The 12,552-nt window shown below is 42.5% G+C and overlaps 1 protein-coding gene across 1 annotated transcript in view; it reads right to left on the minus strand.

Moving 5' to 3' along the window:
• Positions 1-5,195, minus strand: part of LOC106570404 (solute carrier family 45 member 4) — an 83,132-nt gene extending 77,937 nt beyond the window's left edge. The window contains exons 1-2 of the mRNA XM_014142697.2: positions 5,043-5,195; positions 3,804-3,925 (exon numbers count right to left, since the gene is read on the minus strand). The gene's annotated coding sequence lies outside the window, so the exon portion shown is untranslated. The remainder of the gene's footprint in view (positions 1-3,803; positions 3,926-5,042) is intronic.
• Positions 5,196-12,552: the final 7,357 nt, after the last annotated feature.

Here is a 12,552-nt window from a genome sequence, read left to right on the forward strand (position 1 = left end):
TGAAGGGGTGGAGAGGGAAAAGCGAGCACATCAAGAGAGAGAAGAGAAAAGATAGCGAAACTGACGCTCGTCCTGAAAGGCCTCCTTCACTGTGACCTAGTCTATTATTAGCAGGCGTTGTGCATTATTGAGAGGTCCTTTAAATATCATTAGAGGAGCACCCAGCCAGGAAGGCAGCCCAGGAATAAGGCAGAGCCTCTGCTCTGTAGAGACACCTGCTAACTGGTCATATGCAGAGGAAAAGAGAGAGCAATGTCATTTATCACGTGCACACAATGTGGAAGAAACAAAACACACCAACACAATTGTGAAGAGGGCACAGCAACGCCTCTTCCCCCTCAGGAGGCTGAACATATTTGGCATGGGCCCTCAGATGCTCAAAAGGTTCTACAGCTGCACCATTGAGAGCATGTCGACGGACTGAATCAAAGCTTGGTATGGCAACTGCTCAGCATCCGGGTAGTGAGTACGGCCCAGTACATCACTGGGGCTAAGCTCCCCGTCATCCAGGACCTCAATACCACGCGGTGTCAGGAAGACCCTAAAAATGGTCAAAGAATCCAGCCACCCAAGTCCCAGTCTGTTCTCTCTGCTACCAAAAGGGCAAGCGGTGGCAGAGCACCAAGTCTGGGACCAAGAGGCTCCTGAACAGCTTCTACCCCAAAGCCATAAGACTGCTGAACAGTTAACCAAATGGCTACGTGGATTTTCTGCTTTTCACCCCCTAGCTAGATGTACATAGTACTTCAATCATTCACCTAACCAAACCTACATGTACATACTACTACACTCAATCACCCCAACTACCTCATACCCCAGTAGACTGACTCGGAACTGGTACTCCTTGTATATAGCCTATATATAGCCTCGTTACTGTTATTTTAGTATGTAACTATTTTCTTACTTTTTAACTGAATTGTTGGGAAAGGGCTCATAAGTAAGCATTTCACGGTAAAGTCTACACTTGGGCTCCTGAGTGGCGCAGCGGTCTAAGACACTGCATCTCAGTGCTTGAGGCATCACTACAGACACCCTGGTTTGATTCCAGGCTGTATCACAACCGGCCGTGATTGGGAGTCCCATGGGGGCGCACAATTGGCCCAGCGTCATCCGGGTTTGGCCGGTGTAGGCCGTCATTGTTAATAAGAATTTGTTCTTAACTGACTTGCCTAGTTAAATAAAGGCTCAATTTTAAAAAAAATGGACGCATGTGACAAATAAAATGTGATTTGATCTCTGTGGCTTTGCCTCAACTCATGTTGAATTTGAATACTTGTTCATCTGTCAAACTCATCAAAACTGACTAGGGTGTAAAAACCTCACATTTTTATCTGGACCTCGAAGCCAGTTCCAATGCTTTTTTAAATTCTATCCCTCTAAACAGGGAGTGATTTAGACCTGGGAGACCAGGTGGGTGCAATTATGCATTTTCATCAGGTAGAACAGAAAAGCAGCAGTAGTCTGGACATTGTAGGGTAAGATTTGAATACCCCTGGTCTATAACATGGTCTATAATAACTATATACCTAGTTTTATAATAACTATTACAGACCAAGGTCTATAACGACTGTGTGACAAGACCAGTACAAACAGTACAAAGCATGACAGTCAATGAAGTAGCTGCCATGTCAGACAGGACAGATCAGGAGCATATTGTAGCTGCCCTCTGCATTAGAACCAGAATGAAGTAGCTGCCATGTCAGACAGGACAGATCAGGAGCATAACGTAGCTGCCCTCTGCATTAGAACCAGAATGAAGTAGCTGCCATGTCAGACAGGACAGATCAGGAGCATATTGTAGCTGCCCTCTGCATTAGAACCAGAATGAAGTAGCTGCCATGTCAGACAGGACAGATCAGGAGCATATCGTAGCTGCCCTCTGCATTAGAACCAGAATGAAGTAGCTGCCATGTCAGACAGGACAGATCAGGAGCATAACGTAGCTGCCCTCTGCATTAGAACCAGAATGAAGTAGCTGCCATGTCAGACAGGACAGATCAGGAGCATATTGTAGCTGCCCTCTGCATTAGAACCAGAATGAAGTAGCTGCCATGTCAGACAGGACAGATCAGGAGCATAACGTAGCTGCCCTCTGCATTAGAACCAGAATGAAGTAGCTGCCATGTCAGACAGGACAGATCAGGAGCATAACGTAGCTGCCCTCTGCATTAGAACCAGAATGAAGTAGCTGCCATGTCAGACAGGACAGATCAGGAGCATATCGTAGCTGCCCTCTGCATTAGAACCAGAATGAAGTAGCTGCCATGTCAGACAGGACAGATCAGGAGCATATTGTAGCTGCCCTCTGCATTAGAACCAGAATGAAGTAGCTGCCATGTCAGACAGGACAGATCAGGAGCATATTGTAGCTGCCCTCTGCATTAGAACCAGAATGAAGTAGCTGCCATGTCAGACAGGACAGATCAGGAGCATATTGTAGCTGCCCTCTGCATTAGAACCAGGGCTATTATTAAACCTCAGTGGCATCATACTGCATGCATGTTATCTGATATCGATTTAGATATTGAATGTGCTCGAGCTCCAACAATGTGGCTGCCTGGCCGGAGTCAGATCTGCTCTCTCTCAGCCGTCACTGTGACATGAACAGTAAACAAAATGATTTTTTTTTTGCCTGACTTTAATCCAATATTCTATTGTGGTTGAACAACATCCCATATAAGGCCTACTGAGCCTAGAGTGGACTAGAATGACGTCACACAACTTCACAAGAGAAAGCCGACAGGGATAAAAGAAGACTGTTGAGAAAAACTCACACCACACTGCACAAATAGACTGTGTAATTCAAGACACACAGTGTCCTGTACTTGGAAGCTCTGTTGGGATCTCAGTGAGGTGGGTGGGGTTATCTGTGGTCAATATCTTTGTTAATGACAAAGTTGGGATTCACACTGAAGTGTGTGTTATGATGTTAGGATGACATGGACAACAACACTGACCTGATAGCGTCATAATTATGATTATTATAATAACTATAATATTGTAATCATCTGGACCATATGCCCGTAATATCTGATGTCTTCCACATCAAACAAGTAGTAGAATATTCCAAATATAGGCCTAGGGCTACTTTTTCTAAACTCACTGTCAATGTATGATGCTGATGAAATGATATAGTCACACCCTTAAATCAAAAGAATTAGGCAAACTACCAAAGACAACATAAGATAGCCAAAACTGAAATGTAGAATTGTTTTTAAGAGCTGTGTTTCACCCATTTTAGGTGATTTCACAAGCCTCAGCGTGGAGCAGTCAGACAGAAAGTTTTAATCAGCAGTTTTAAGCTGCAATAAGAAACAGAGCCGGAGGGACAAGTTGTGTGTGAGTGCAGTCCAGTGATCTTTGGGGTTATGAAAGGAAGAACATTTCAACTTTAGTAGCCTATGCTCATGCTCCAATGTAACCTTTCTGTGTTGTGTCGTAGTTTGCTTTATTCAGGGGTGTTGACGCAACATAGACAGTCTGCAACGAATAAGAACAAGTGTCTGTGGTTCTCCGTCTCTCTGCTGCGTTGTGAGAGCGACTGCTGAGCCAGCGGGAGTGTTTAGTGATCAATACCATTAATGGGAAGTAAAGGTTTCTCTTCATGACATGCGTCCACACGCAGTCACGGGCTGAAACCAGATCGGACCAGATTAGCGCTCAGGAGAGTGTCTGAAAGGGTGTTTGTAGATGTGTGTGTGTGTGTGTGTGTGTGTGTGTGTGTATCTACATGGTCTGCATCTTGTATCTAACCTGAATAATCTAAAAACGAATGAGTTATAAAAACATCCAGACAGACTCACCAAAAAGGCCTTAAAAGCTTCATACAGTAACCTCTGCAGATGACTGCATGCAACAGCAGTTGTTCCAAAGACGTTGTGCGCCTCGTCCTTTTGGAAAAGAGGAGCAGCTGTCTTCTTAGCACCTGCAAAAGACAAATTATCCATAGTGGCAAGGTTAGCTAACACATTTCAGGAAAGCAGAGTGAATAGCAAAGAGCACCTGGTGCACCACCACCCTAGGGGCACTTGGGTAATCCTCATAGGAGATAAACATACCACAGGCTCTCTCTAGCCTTCTGGTTTGCATCTCACTCAGCAAAGAGCGATTTACATCGGATTTTAATATCCACCACTTCCCTGACTTGAACCTGGACTCTGCAGTAAATACAGAGACTCACATGACGCACACATGATATCGACTCACATTCAGTTACGCTGAAGAGTAAAAGCTAGCGATACCACTGTATTTCGACATACTGACCGACAAACACACTTGGTTGGTATTACTGTATTATTAACTGGTTTGATTTCACAGTTATGAAAACGGCTATGTACTTTGCTCATAAATTGCTTCAAACCTCCTGACACATGCATCATGCTAAATTGATTGATTGCAATTGCATAACATAATTTCAACCAAAAGAATGGGCAGCAAACCATTTTTCTGGTGCATCTTTGTATTAATTCCATGCCAAAACATTACTCTCAATTTCAAATGATATTATTAATGTATGAAAAAAAAAAGTTTTGCAATTGCAAAACATTGCCTTTACGTTTCATAGGCGCACCGGACCTGTACGGTTGAACTAGATGCCACGGTAGAAAAGAGTAACAGGTCTCGTGGAATAATGAACAAGTGCTTTTGAAATATTTATATGAAAAGGTTAACATGACCATTTGTAATTGCAACTGCCCAATAATTACCCTCTAGCGCTACTGTCAAGAGCATCCATCGTCAACAGTTGCACGAGCACTCAAATGTATTTATTAATCCCGCTGTGTATTCAATGTTATCAACAAACTTCAGGTCGTCAGTTCATTCCAGTAGAGTGTAGTAACAATACTACATATGGATACGCGTTTATTATAGCCTACCACGGAACTTGCAGGCATTTCGATGTTGCTTACAACACAAGTGCATAGCATAGCTGACGGTTAGTCGAGCGAAACCTTCTGATGCAGCAAGAAAACTGAGATGCTTAGTAACTTGAGCTTGTAAATTATAATAATGTCATCTGTTAAAACATGCACTATGCTTACCCAGTTATCGGTATCTCTTTCCTTCGTTCGTTACTGTTGTGATATACTGTTTACGTCCCCTCGAAATGTATTTTTGTATTGGTGCATCGACTGGATCCTCTGGGACGTCTTGCAGTCAAGCCACAGCTTTAAAGGAATATCTGTCGGAAATAAGCTTACAGCCAGCTTCCGCTGACGGGATGAGCGATTTGCATAAAGGGCTGGGGTTTTCGATTTAAAGGAGAAAATAAAAACATAGTGGGCGTTATCTCACGTTATTTGCATATGCATGAATGTACTCTGTACTCTGTACTTGCATTAACAGTCTAAATACTATAACATTCTTAATAACACTTTTAGTATTTTGTTATGAACATACTTTTTTTTACCCTTATTTTACCAGGTAAATTGACCTAGACACATTCTCATTTATGGCAACGAATTGGGGAATGGTTACAGGGAGAGGATGGGGGATGAATGAGCCATTTGGAAGCTGGGGATGATTAGGTGGTCATGATGGTACGATGGCCAGATTGGGAATTTAGCCAGAACAACAGGTTAACAGCCCTACTCTTTAGCGACCACAGAGAGTCTGAACAGCTGTTTATCTTGACATCTAAAGGACTGCACTTTACACAGGGCAATGTCCCCAATCCATGCAATATTCTTTTAGACCAGAGGAAAGAGTGCCTCCTACTGGCCCTCCAGCACCACTTCTAGCAGCATCTGGTCTCCCATCCAGGACCAACCCTGCTTAGTTTAATGGGCAATCCAGCTGTGGGATGCAGGATGGTATGCTGCTGTTTACTAATTCTGAAATTCTTTTAATAATTAATAAACATTATTTCAGAAAACCTGCAGAGAATTCTGTGTTTCTATGTCAAACAGTTTTGTTATACTTCAGTCTTCTGTGATGTATATAAAGTGTAATATTGGAATGCAAACTCAAAATGTAATACATTTCACCTCTATATCTGACATGGTAGAGGAGTCTTCTTTTTGTTGATCCCATAACCATGTGTGTGAGGTGTACACTTTTGTTTCAAATAGATTGTTTTAAGAATACAAAGAAATTCTCTGTGTGACCCTGATTTAGCCCACTTAATAAAAGGTTTGTAACTATCTGTCTTATGTAACCATACTAAACGTAACATATCATACTAAGTTGAGTGTTTACATTTACTATGTTACGTCTAGTCTATGAGACCAGGCTCGTATTCTGTGCTAATGACCATAAACATCGTTTTTTTACTGAGAGCAATATACAATACGGCGAACTTAGCAAAACGAGGAATGTGTGTTAAGTGCATGGGGGTGGCACTTCTGCTATTTTCATCCAGAGTAGAGCAGCAGGTCCCAGTCATGCCAATGTAACAGTGTAGGTTCCGTCCCTCTCTTCGCCCCAACCCGAAGCATCGTTACCCATCGCGCCACAAAAGCCGCGGCCCTTGCAACGCAAGGGGAACAACCACTTCAGGTCTCAGAGCAAGTGACGTCACCGATTGAAACGCTATTAGCGCGCACCACCGCTAACTAACTAGCCATTTCACATCGGTTACACCAAGGGTCAATACCGGTCAGCATGGGATGCTGGGTTGTATTTTTCTAGTGGCGCAAACATTAAGTAGGTCTCAATTAGTTGTTACAATAGCCTTCTACTAATGACACAAAAGCCTAATTATGGAATTGTGTTGCAAAATACTTTCATATGTTATGCACTGGGCTCCACTGGGCTCTAAATCATTTGTACAATATCTTATTAATTTTCAAAAATCCTGTGTTGGGGTGAAGGACCTAGTCCTACCACAGGCCTACTACACAGGGGGTGAAGAGGAGGTGGAGGTGCTCTTTGTGTAATGAAATTTAAAATGTTATGGTGAGAATCAAATAGTGTAACCTGGAGGTGAAAGGGGAAGGGTGGAAATAAAGGACGACTCACTAGGCCTATCTGATGTAAGCAGTAAGGATGAGGTATGAGTATCTGGGAACAAGGTTTTCTGTAGACAGGACAGGGGGGAAATTAAAACAAAACGAGTCAAGGACGCCAGGTATGAGTTTCCTGGTGTAATATACGCATAAGAAAAACAAAACAGTGGGAAATCTCACAAAAGACCTCCTGCTTGACAGTTAGCTAAAGCACAACATGACCACACAGTCGATTGCTGCCTGCTGGCTGGAGTCTGGATGCCAGGGTTACACATATCCTAAAATCTCTCGTAATTTGGTCGGTCTGTCCACGAGAGATTACCCGAGATAGAACAAAAACTTTTCCACCATCATTCTTTACTGCATACATCAAAACACATTGTTTGTTTCTCAGCTTTGAGCTACAGTACGACAAAGCTCCCAGGAGAAAAAAATCAAGAGATAAGTCGTCTATGTATGACACAGTGTACTGAAAAGAGATGATGGTTAACAAGGAAGTCAAGGAAGGTCACTGGGAGCCAAACTCCTAACTGCAGTGTCTGGGACTGTCAAGAGAATTTTACTATCTCAATGGTTGAACTCAACTATCACTCAAGCTTTGACCAATTCCCAGAGGTTGTAAGGCTCTGGTTAATGAAGAATTAGACAAAGTCTCAGATTCTGCAATAGATCAATACTTTATTCAGAGAGCGCTCTGTCTTCAAAATGAGAACACAATCTTTTTATAGCACACACACACAAATGAACTCACATCAGTAGAAACGCCACCTCTCTTTAGGTGGGCTGTATTTTTCTAAAGTTCACATACATTGTTTATCACACTTCTGCAACATGTTTCATCATCTTCTGCAAGCCATTTCTAACAGTTTTTCTCCTCCCAAGGGTGGGGAGGCCTCTTTCCAGTTATTAGTTTCACCGTTATCACAAGTCGACAGTTCAGTTGTCCTTGAATGTCTCAACTATACCCAGCTCATATTGCGAAATAGTAACACAATGGCCTAGTCACACACATTATTGGATTATGACTCTAACACATTTCATACAATTATATGGTTTCAGGGTGGAATACTTTAGTCATTATCTTAAACATACAAATTCTTCTATCAGGGACCTAGACAGACACACAGACACACACAGACACACAAACACACACGCACACACACACACACACACACACACAAACAAACCAGAGAGTGTGAGGACAGGAAGGCCACAGCGCTCCTGGAGACCCAACAGAATCCTATTGTTCCTCTCTGTCAAGTATACAACTATCTCCCGTGTCCGTTTCTTCTCAGTCACTTTCACACCCGGCGGAACAATAAAGCTGCCCATTGAGAAGACAAGAGCCAAACAGGACATTCTATCTCTCTGCTTCTCTCTCGCTCTGTGCTTCTCTCTCTCTTTCTTCTCTCTCTCTGCTTCTCTCTCTTTCTGCTTATCTCTCTCTCTGCTTCTCTCTTTCTCTCTGCTTCTATTTTTGCTTCTCTTTCTCTTCTCTCTTCTCTCTCTTCTTCTCTCTCTCTCCATGCTTCTCTCTCTCCATTTCTGCTTCTCACTGTCTCTGCTTCTCTCTCTGCTTCTCTCTCTCTGCTTCTCTCTCTCTTTCTGCTTCTCTCTCTCTGCTTCTCTCTCTCTGCTTCTCTCTATCTCTGCTTCTCTCGCTCTCTGCTTCTCTCTCTCTTCTCTCTCATCTCACTCTTTCTGCTTCTCTCTCTCTCTTCTTCTCTCTCTCCCTGCTTCTCTCTCTCTTTCTGCTTCTCTCTCTCTGCTTCTCTCTCTCTCTGCTTCTCTCTCTCTTTGCTTCTCCCTCTTTCTGCTTATCTCTCTCTCTGCTTCTCTCTCTCTCTGCTTCTCTCTCTCTTTTCTCTCTTCTCTCTTTCTGCTTCTCTCTCTCTTCTCTCTCTTCCTGCTTCTCTCTCTCTTTCTGCTTCTCTCTCTCTCTGCTTCTCTCTCTCTGCTTCTCTCTCTGCTTCTCTCTCTGCTTCTCTCGCTCTCTGCTTCGCTCTCTCTGCTTCTCTCTCTCTCTGCTTCTGTGTCTGCTTCTCTCTCTCTTTCTACTTCTCTCTCTCTGATTCTCTCACTCTCTGCTTCTCTCTGCGTCTCTCTCTCTCACTCTCTCTGCTTCTCTACTTCTCTCTGCTTCTAGTGTGCTTAGTTTTTTTAAGGCCAAATAGCATTCTAGTTTGCTCTCTCTCTCTCTCTCTCTCTGATTCTCTCTCTCTTTCTCTGCTTCTCTCTCTCTCTGTTTTTTTCTCTCTCTCTCTGCTTCTCTCCCTCTCTCTCTCTTTGCTTCTCTTTCTCTCTGCTTCTCTCTCTCTCTGCTTCTCTCGCAATTCAATTCAATTCAAGGGCTTTATTAGCATGGAAAACATATGTTAACATTGCCAAACAAGTGAAATAGATAATAAACAAAAGTGAAATAAACAATACAAATTACAGTAAACATTACACTCACAGAAGTTCCAAAATAATAAATACATGTCAAATGTCCTATTATGTCTATATACAATGTTGTAACAATGTGCAAATAGTTAAAGTACAAAATGGAAAATAAATAAACATAAATATGGGTTGTATTTACAATGGTGTTTGTTCTTCACTTCTTGCTGCTGTGATGGCACACTCTGGTATTTCACCCAGTAGATAGGGGAGAATATCAAAATTGGGTTGTTTCGAATTCTTTGTGGATCTGTGTAATCTGAGGGAAATATGTGTCTCTAATATGGTCATACATTTGGCAGGAGGTTTGGAAGTGCAGCTAAGTTTCCACCTCATTTTGTGGGCAGTGTGCACATAGCCTGTCTTCTCTTGAGAGCCAGGTCTGCCTACGGCGGCCATTCTCAATAGCAAGGCTATGCTCACTGTGTCTGCACATAGTCAACGTTTTCCTTAAGTTTGGGTCAGTCACAGTGGTCAGGTTTTCTGCCACTGTGTACACTCTGTTTAGGGCCAAATAGCATTCTAGTTTGCTCTCTCACACTCTCTCTCTCTTTGCTTCTCTCTCTGCTTTTCTCTCTCTCTGCTTCTCTCTCTCTCTCTCTGGTCCTCTCTCTCTCTGCTTCTCTCTCTGCTTCTCTCTCTCTCTGCTTTTCTCTGTCTCTGCTTATCAATTCAATTCAATTCAAGGGGCTTTATTGGAAACATATGATAACATTGCCAAAGCAAGTGAAGTAGGTAATATCGGCCTTCTCTCTCTCTGCTTCTCTCTCTTTCTCTCTGCTTTTCTCTCTCTGCTTCTCTCTCTTTCTCTCTGCTTTTCTCTCTCTGCTTCTCTCTCTTTCTCTCTGCTTTTTCTCTCTGCTTCTCTCTCTCTCTCTGCTTCGCTGTCTTTACGTTTCTCTCCCCTCAGTCTTCATCTCAGTTTCTCTGTCTGTCTGTCTGTCTGTCTGTCTGTCTGTCTGTCTGTCTGTCTGTCTGTCTGTCTGTGTCTGTCTGTCTGTCTGTCTGTCTGTCTGTCTGTCTGTCTGTCTGTCTGTCTGTCTGTCTGTCTGTCTGTCTGTCTGTCTGTCTGTCTGTCTGTCTGTCTGTCTGTCTGTCTGTCTGTCTGTCTGTCTGTCTGTCTGTCTGTCTGTCTCAATTCCATTAAATTCAATTCAAGGGGCTTTATTGGCATGAGAAACATATATTAACATTGCCAAAGCAAGTAAAGTAGATAATATACAAAAGTGAAATAAACAATAAAAATGAATAAAATTGAAATGGTATTTCACCCAGTAGATATGGGAGTATATCAAAATTGGGTTGTTTTCGAATTCTTTGTGGATCTGTGTAATCTGAGGGAAATATGTGTCTCTAATATGGTCATACATTGGGCAGGAGGTTAGGAAGTGCAGCTCAATTTCCACCTCATTTTGTGGGCAGTGTGTACATAGCCTGTTTTCTCTTGAGAGCCAGGTCTGCCTACGGCGGCCTTTCTCAATAGCAAGGCTATGCTCACTGAGTCTGTACATTGTCAAACCTTTCCTTAAGTTTGGGTCAGTCACAGTGGTCAGGTATTCTGCCACTGTGTACTCTCTGTTTAGGGCCAAATAGCATTCTAGCATTCAAATAGCACACTGTTCTTTTGTTAATTCTTTCCAATGTGTCAAGCTTTTTGTTTTCTCATGATTTGGTTGGGTCTAATTGTGTTTCTGTCCTGGGGCTCTGTGGGGTCTGTTTGTGTTTGTGAACAGAGTCCCAGGACCAGCTTGCTTAGGGGACTTTTCTCCGGGCTCATCTCTTTGTAGGTGATTGCTTTGTTATGGAAGGTTTGGAAATCGCTTCCTTTTAGGTGGTTGTAGAATTTAACGGCTCTTTTCTGGATTTCGATAATTAGCGGGTATCGGCCTAATTCTACTCTGCATGCATTATTTGGTGTTTTACATTGTACATGGAGGATATTTTTTGCAGAATTCTGCTTGCAGAGTCTCAACTTGGTGTTTGTTCCATTTTGTGAATTCTTGGTTGGTGAGCGGACCCCAGACCTCACAGCCATAAAGGGCAATGGGTTCTATAAATGTTTTCTATAAGTATTATTAGCCAGATCCTAAGTGGTATGTCAAATTTTATGTTCCTTTTGATGGCACAGAATGCCCTTCTTGCCTTGTCTCTCAGATCGTTCAAAGCTTTGTGGAAGTTACAGTTGAAGTCGGAAGTTTACATACACTTAGGTTGCAGTCATTAAAACTTGTTTTTCAACCACTCCACAAATTTCTTGTTAACAAACTATAGTTTTGACAAGTACGTTAGGACATCTACTTTGTGCATGACACAAGTGATTTTTCCAACAATTGTTTACAGACAGATTATTTCACTTATAATTCACTGTATCACAATTCCAGTGGGTCAGAAGTTTACATACACTAAGTTGAATGTGACTTTAAATAGCTTGGAAAAATCAAAAAATGATGTCATGGCTTTAGAAGCTTCTGATAGGCTAATTGACATAATTTGAGTCAATTGGAGGTGTACCTGTGGATGTATTTCAAGGCCTACCTTCAAACTCAGTGCCTCTTCACTTGACATCATGGGAAAATCAAAATAAATCAGCCAAGACCTCAGAAAAAGAATTGTAGACCTCCACAAGTCTGGTTCATCCTTGGGAGCAATTTCCAAATGTCTGAAGGTACCATGTTCCTCTGAACAAACAATAGTACGCAAGTATATACACCAATGGACCACGCAGCCATCACACTGCTCAGGAAGGAGACGTGTTCTGTCTCCTAGAGATGAACGTACTTTAGTGTGAAAAGTGCAAATCAATTCCTGAACAACAGCAAAGGACCTTGTGAAGATGCTGGAGGAAACAGGTACAGAAGTATTTATATCCAAAGTTAAACAAGTCCTATATCAACATAACCTTAAAGGCCGCACAGCAAGGAAGAAGCCACTGCTCCAAAACTGACATAAAAAAACAGTTTGCAACTGCACATGGGGACACGGATCGTACTTTTTGGAGAAATGTCCTCTGGTCTGATGAAACAAAAATAGAACTGTTTGGCCATAATGACTATTGTTATGTTTGGAGGAAAAAGGGGGAGGCTTGCAAGCCGAAGAACACCATCCCATCCGTGAAGCACGAGGGTGGCAGCATCATGTTGTGGGGTGCTTTGCTGCAGGAGGGACT

This window comes from Salmo salar, chromosome ssa14, assembly GCF_905237065.1.
Source record: "Salmo salar chromosome ssa14, Ssal_v3.1, whole genome shotgun sequence".
Classification (NCBI taxonomy): Eukaryota; Metazoa; Chordata; class Actinopteri; order Salmoniformes; family Salmonidae; genus Salmo; species Salmo salar.